An 8,398-nucleotide genomic window follows, 5' to 3' on the forward strand; every position below is an offset into this window, starting at 1 on the left:
GGTCTCCAGATAAACAATGTCATAAACTGTGAATCCCCTCCGGTCCAACTAACAAACCTGACTTGAATAACTGGAAAAGTGACCAACAGGACACCTTGGTCATCTAATTCCATATTTCAGAGGCTGTTACAACAGTCCTAATGAACTTGGAGTCTGCTAATATCCAGCCACCCTGCTCCTCCGTGGGCTGTTGTTCCATTGTTTCTCCAAAGCTCTTCAGCAGGCTCTCATATAACGCTTAACGTCAGTCGGGGAGAAATAGCAGCACTAATCTCAGAATGATGCCCTTATTTCCATCATTACAATGAAATGAGGGGAAAAAAACGAATGCGGTTTTGTTTTATTTTACGCTCTTTTTTTCTGAGGGCTGATGTTTCTTCGCGACATTTTATGGAGCTGCTGTCGTCTAAGTGGCAGCCACAGTTGTAGCAGACTGCGGCGAGCCGTTGGTGGCAGGGGTTGTGTAGTGGGCTTGTGACTCACTCTGTTATTGTTCTTTGGGAAGTATACACTTGCCTCGGCTGTGTGCTTTGAAGATTATCTTCATCTGATTATAAAAGAGGAGTATTTCTGGGTTAAGATGCAGAAGCCGTTGATATCACACATCTCTTCCCATGAAAAAGCTGTGAGGATATTTTAGCCTTCAACACCATCTTGGCTTTTGCAAACAATAGACTCTGGTCTTCCTGAGGTCTAGCTAAAGAAGAGCTACGCCTCTGGCCTGGCCTGCTGAATTAGGCAGCGTAGCTGATTCATATTTGGGTGTTTTAATTTGCCTGTGTTTTATAGCAGGCTGCTGAGCCGGCGGTTTCCTCATTAAAGGACACATGAAAGCAGGCTGTAAAGGAGCCTTGGTGAGACCGGCCTGCGCTGACGTCTGAAGGGGATGCGAGCGACCGAAGGACCGACCGAGTCCCGAGCCAGCCGGTCTGAGACGGAGGGCCTCACCCACTAAAGCAGGCAGCCAGTGGTGGGACACCAGACACACCACACTGAATTGTGTCCACACCAGGACACGACACCAGTCTGATGTGTCAGCAGAAGTTCATTGTTTGGTGCAAGATTTGTAAACAATTCAGTCTTCCCAGTCATCCAGTCTTACCATATTGAACTAAGGAAATATGGCATTATTACTTTTTAAAGCATCATACAACCGTTGTCCTCATCATATATCTAGTATCCCAACACCTACATGAACCTGAGCTTACAGAGGCAATTCACCCCAACATCAAAAATATCTAACTTTACTCTTAACTGTAATGCTATTTGGATTGTTTTGGTGTGAGTTGCGCAGTGTTGGAACTAGTTGGCACGAACTCAACAGCAAAGTCTCTAGAAATGATTACCCGGTCACCCAAGATAATCCACATACTTTGTTTTGAGCAATTTTAAGTAGGAACTATTTTCTTTCTACCAAACTACACCCGCCAATTGTCACTACGCAGAAGGAACAGTTCATACTCATAGCTCACCTGAGCTAGCCAACCTTACAGCTCAGCTGAGCTTGAGCCCTTTCATGAGTAGATGCTTCCTTGTGCCTGTTGATATGGTTGGCAGGTGTAGTTCGGTGGAAAGAAAATAGTTCCTACTTTCAACTGCTCACAGCCAGGTCTGTGAATTATCTTGAGTAACCTGGTCATGATGTTTGCAAAGAGACATTGCTATTGAGTTTCAAATGTATTTGTTGGTTCTTTGAGCACCACAAGCTGATTGCCATCTAGTCACATTGTATATGAGATAAGTCACATCCATAGGGCGGATGTCTCCAACACTCTGCAACACACACCAAAACATCCAGACCGATAAATAGAACTACGGGAAAAGGGAAAATAATTTGGGACCGAGCACTGAAGGTGCGAGGACCCTATTGTAATTGGTCTGTTTCTTCTTATTATTATTCATACCAAAAGTAAATCGCAAATTTGGAGCCTTTATCATATTCAAAAACTCACCATTTTGGGAATATACGTCAATCTCCCGTGAAATTTACGTATTCTGGTATTCGCGGGAATGAACCTTGCAAACTGACTCACTAGCGCCCCCTTGAAATTTTCAAAAGAGCCTCACAATATAGGATTTTTTCACCTAGAGACACGACATTTGGTACATACATGTATAATGGGAAGACGCACCAAAAAGGGTGTGGGTGTGGGTGTGTTCAGGGCTGGACCCTCATCATGTGTGAGAAATTTGGGACAGATTGGACAATGTATGGTGAAGTTATCCAGTCTGGTTATAGATGGCGAGACACCATATTTTGCCGCCATGCCACGCCCACATATTTTGAAGGTCAGTAAAGGTGTTGATAAGTTGTGTTCCCCAAAGCCTTGTGATGGTACTGACCAAGTTTGAAGTCAATGGGATTAAATCTGTTGGAGAAGTTATGTAAAGTATGCAACGTGGTCATTTTATGAAAGGGGGCGTGGATATAGCATAAGGGGCGGGGCTTTATGACAAAATTATTATGTAGAAGTGTTAAGGGCTGTTCTCTAATGGAGCATGAGAAGTTTGGAGCAGATGGGACAAAGAATGGAGAAGTTATAACGATCTCGTGTTTTATGGCGAGACGCCATATTTTTGCGCCATGCCACGCCCACATAGTGTGGCTGTCGGTAAAGATTTGAATAACTTTTGATCCCAAAGGCCTTGTGATGGTACTGACCAACTTTGAAGTCAATCAGGTTAAATCTGTAGGAGGAGTTCATTAAAATATGAAATGTGGTCATTTAATGAAAGGGGGCGTGGATATAGCATAAGGGGCGGGGATTTAGGAATTATTATGATTTAGAAGTGTTAAGGGCTGGACTCTGATGAAGCATGAGAAGTTTGGAGCAGATCGGACAAAGAATGGGGAAGTTATAACTATATCGTGTTTTATGGCGAGATGCCATATTTGGGCGCCATAGTGTGACTGTCTGTAAAGATTTGAATAACTTTTGATCCCAAAGGCCTTGTGATGGTACTGACCAACTTTGAAGTGAATCAGGTTAAATCTGTAGGAGGAGTTCATTAAAATATGAAATGTGGTCATTTAATGAAAGGGGGCGTGGATATAGCATAAGGGGCGGGGCTTTATGAAATATTATGATTTAGAAGTGTTAAGGGCTGGACTCTGATGAAGCATGAGAAGTTTGGAGCAGATCGGACAAAGAATGGAGAAGTTATAACGATCTCCTGTTTTATGGCGAGACGCCATATTTTGGCGCCATGCCACGCCCACATAGTGTGACTATCGGTAAAGATTTGAATAACTTTTGATCCCAAAGGCCTTGTGATGGTACTGACCAAGTTTGAAGTAAACTAACCCTAGCCCTAACCCTAACCCTAACCCTAACCCTAATTAGGGTTAGGGCTAGCCACAACCCTAACCCTAACCCTAACCCTAACCCTAACCCTAATTAGGGTTAGGGTTAGGGTTGTGGCTAACCCTAACCCTAATTAGGGTTAGGGTTAGTTTACTTCAAACTTGGTCAGTACCATCACAAGGCCTTTGGGATCAAAAGTTATTCAAATCTTGACCGATAGTCACACTATGTGGGCGTGGCATGGCGCCAAAATATGGCGTCTCGCCATAAAACACGAGATCGTTATAACTTCTCCATTCTTTGTCCGATCTGCTCCAAACTTCTCATGCTTCATCAGAGTCCAGCCCTTAACACTTCTAAATCATAATATTTCATAAAGCCCCGCCCCTTATGCTATATCCACGCCTCCTTTCATTAAGTGACCACATTTCACATTTTAATGAACTCCTCCTACAGATTTAACCTGATTCACTTCAAAGTTGGTCAGTACCATCACAAGGCCTTTGGGATCAAAAGTTATTCAAATCTTTACCGACAGTCACACTATGGTGCCAAAATTTGGCATCTCGCCATAAAACACGGGATCGTTATAACTTCCCCATTCTTTGTCCGATCTGCTCCAAACTTCTCATGCTTCATCAGAGTCCAGCCCTTAACATTTCTAAATCATAATATTTCATAAAGCCCCGCCCCTTATGCTATATCCACGCCCCCTTTCATTAAATGACCACATTTCATATTTTAATGAACTCCTCCTACAGATTTAACCTGATTCACTTCAAAGATGGTCAGTACCATCACAAGGCCTTTGGGATCAAAAGTTATTCAAATCTTTACCGACAGTCACACTATGGCGGCAAAATATGGCATCTCGTCATAAAACACGGGATCGTTATAACTTCTCCATTCTTTGTCCAATCTGCTCCAAACTTCTCATGCTTCATCAGAGTCCAGCCCTTAGCACTTCTAAATCATAATAATTCATAAAGCCCCGCCCCTTATGCTATATCCACGCCCCCTTTCATTAAATGACCACATTTCATATTTTAATGAACTCCTCCTACAGTTTTAACCTGATTGACTTTAAAGTTGGTCAATACCATCACAAGGCCTTTGGGATCAAAAGTTATTCAAATCTTTACCGACAGTCACACTATGTGGGTGTGGCATGGCGCCAAAATATGGCGTCTCACCATTAAACACGAGATCGTTTGAACTTCTCCATTCTTTGTCCGATCTGCTCCAAACTTCTCATGCTTCATCAGAGTCCAGCCCTCAACACTTCTAAATCATAATATTTCATAAAGCCCCGCCCCTTATGCTATATCCACGCCCCCTTTCATTAAATGACCACATTTCATATTTTAATGAACTCCTCCTACAGATTTAACCTGATTCACTTCAAAGTTGGTCAGTACCATCACAAGGCCTTTGGGATCAAAAGTTATTCAAATCTTTACCGACAGTCACACTATGGTGCCAAAATTTGGCATCTCGCCATAAAACACGGGATCGTTATAACTTCCCCATTCTTTGTCCGATCTGCTCCAAACTTCTCATGCTTCATCAGAGTCCAGCCCTTAACACTTCTAAATCATAATATTTCATAAAGCCCCGCCCCTTATGCTATATCCACGCCCCCTTTCATTAAATGACCACATTTCATATTTTAATGAACTCCTCCTACAGATTTAACCTGATTCACTTCAAAGATGGTCAGTACCATCACAAGGCCTTTGGGATCAAAAGTTATTCAAATCTTTACCGACAGTCACACTATGGCGCCAAAATATGGCATCTCGCCATAAAACACGGGATCGTTATAACTTCTCCATTCTTTGTCCGATCTGCTCCAAACTTCTCATGCTTCATCAGAGTCCAGCCCTTAGCACTTCTAAATCATAATAACTCATAAAGCCCCGCCCCTTATGCTATATCCACGCCCCTTTTCATTAAATGACCACATTTCATATTTTAATGAACTCCTCCTACAGATTTAACCTGATTGACTTTAAAGTTGGTCAGTACCATCACAAGGCCTTTGGGATCAAAAGTTATTCAAAACTTTACCGACAGTCACACTATGTGGGTGTGGCATGGCGCCAAAATATGGCGTCTCACCATTAAACACGAGATCGTTATAACTTCTCCATTCTTTGTCCGATCTGCTCCAAACTTCTCATGCTTCATCAGAGTCCAGCCCTTAACACTTCTAAATCATAATATTTCATAAAGCCCCGCCCCTTATGCTATATCCACGCCCCCTTTCATTAAATGACCACATTTCATATTTTAATGAACTCCTGCTACAGATTTAACCTGATTGACTGGCAACAGGTAGTCACATGTTTTATACTTAGCCCTAGCAGTAGGCTTCACGTAGAGCCACGAAATTTGGTACACACATGAATCATGTGGAGACGCACCAAAAAGCCTCTTGGACCCATACCTCAAACCCAACTGGAAGTCTGCCATCTTGGTTTGAATATCGCACAATTCATCGCTTTTTCCCATTTCCACCTTGCATACTTTAACGAACTCCTCCGACAGATTTCACCCCATGGACTTCAAACTTGGTCAGTATCACAAGGGCTTTGTACTTTGGGATCCAAAGTTATTGAAAGCTTTACCGACTGTCACACTTTGTGGGCGTGGCATGGCAGCAAAATATGGCATCTTGCCACAAAACTACACATCCTTATAACTTTTACATACTTTGTCCCATCTGGTCCAAACTTCTCATGCTTCATCAGAGTCCAGCCCTTAACACTTCTAAAAAACAATATTTCATAAAGCCCCACCCCTTATGCTTAATCCACGGCCCCTTTCATAAAATGACCACGTTGCATACTTTACCAAACTCCGCCTACAAATTTAATCCCATTGACTTCTTAGTTGGTCAATACCATTACAAGCCCTTTGGGAACATAACTTATCAACACCTTTACTGACCTTCGAATATGTGGGCGTGGCATGCCGGCAAAATATGGCATCTCGCCATAATACACCAGACTCTATAACTTGACCATATCCTTGTCCAATCTGTCCCAAATTTCCCACACCTGATGAGGGTCCAGCCCTGACCACACCCACATGTCATTATTGACACACAGTTATAGCGCCCCCCGCTGGCTACAGGAAGTAACATGTTTTACACAGACACGCCATTTGGGACGCATAGGGACTGAGCCCAGAGCGCCACGCCCGACGTGGCCTCCTCCGACGGCTCCACTCTGCTCGGTCCCGTTCAGTCCTGCTTGCAGGCCTAGTTATTTTTGATTTTCGGGTGAATTTTCTCTTAAACCAGTCTTGAAATTAACGGTATACACAGATGATCAAGTTCCTGTTTCTGCCGGCGAGTTCTCAGACTTTGAAGTTAATCACCCTCCTGTTAACCCCCCCTCTTTGCCATTTAGAGAATAAAACAGCCTCGGCTGTGAGAGTTGCTGCTGTGATAAATACCTGAGGCAACAGCGTTCATTATTTCACCATTATAACCGCTGGTGGATCCTCTCGGCTGTTTAACGACTCGCTCTTTAAGGAAGTAAGAGCGGTGGGGTCACGGCGCAGTGAGGGGGGGCGGGCCGGGCTCCTCTAAGCACCCCGTGATTCATATCAAACGCACGTTAAGTGGCATGTGGCTAAATTAGTGGCTGGATTCTAGCAGGTATAATAGCTCGCCTGGCGGTGCGTAACGAGCCACTGTCTCACTGTGTAGTAATGTGGCCTTGATATCTTTTACATGAACCCACCAATAATAGTCAGGCCATTTAGCCCTCGCCTGTATCCACACCCACAGCGTCTGCACATCAGCACAACACCCACACAAGTCTTCTTCCTGTTTTGTAGACAACATTCCCCCATCCTGAGTCATTGACTCCGCTTAGGTTCATTAGTGAAGATAATTCTATTGCAGACAGCAGGTCAGCACATAACATGTCACTACGACAGCGAGACGCATAACAGCAGCTAATTATAACTATGAAGTCCTCATTAGAATATCTATGGGGGTGTAGTGAGTTGTTGTGAAACAAGGACCCACTACCTGGTTAAAAGGTTGCATCTCCACATTATGAGAAAGGATCTGAGGGAGGGAGGATCCTGCTGCTTGTCTTGTCATGCTTTCTTGATTTTAATCATTTTTTCTGCCTTTGTAACTTGCTTCAAACTGGACACAAGGTGTTAAAGGGAATGTAAATAGTTTAATCAATCAGTTGTTCAAAAAGTTCAATCTGGATCAATCCGGATTTGGAAATCCCATGTTTTGCTACTGAGGACCACCTAATACATTTTACATTTTTGCTGGTTTCTCAAAGCAACATTTGACTGGATCACCCTAATCCAGATACAAACTTTAAGATTACCAGATCAGAATAACCATTGCTCTAAACATGGTTGGATTACTGAATAGGTTTGTCGCTCCAAGGCACAGGGGCCCCCCTGGCCCTCAACGGCAAAATGTCACTTGAAGAGATGCATACCGACCACTAAGAAAGAACAAAAAACGACTAAAAAGAGACACACTAAGAATGAGACAAACAGACCAAAACAACTAGAAAAGAGATGTAAAACTGCTACAAAGATACACAAAGAGACTCACAACAGCTATGAAAATACACTTAACAATCACAGACACATAATGATGACCATAAGACATGAAGTAACCACAATCAGACTCCAAATCACTATCAAGGGATAAAAAAATTACCACAAATAGACAAAAAAATGATTAAAAAGTTACTACAAAGAGACACAAAACAACAACGTCAGGCACAATAACTATAAAGTCTGTGTGTGTTGCTCTTATGTAGGAGAGGTGGTGTGTCATGTCTCTGCCCATTGCCTGATAATCCGCCCATGGCTCTAAATAGGACTAAATATCACAACATAGTACTAACTATGTAAAGAACAGATATAATAGTCATTGTGTGTCCACTTCAAGTGTTTTTCATTTGAAGAAACAGAAAAACTGCTGTGTACTACTAGCTTGCAATTTTTTTTAAAAAATATTAAAACGAAAAGTTTTAAGAATGTGGCTGGAATAATAATGAGATTTTAAATATTATTTTAACGCAAGCTGACATTATTTTAAA

This window comes from Centropristis striata, chromosome 14, assembly GCF_030273125.1.
Source record: "Centropristis striata isolate RG_2023a ecotype Rhode Island chromosome 14, C.striata_1.0, whole genome shotgun sequence".
Lineage (NCBI taxonomy): Eukaryota > Metazoa > Chordata > Actinopteri > Perciformes > Serranidae > Centropristis > Centropristis striata.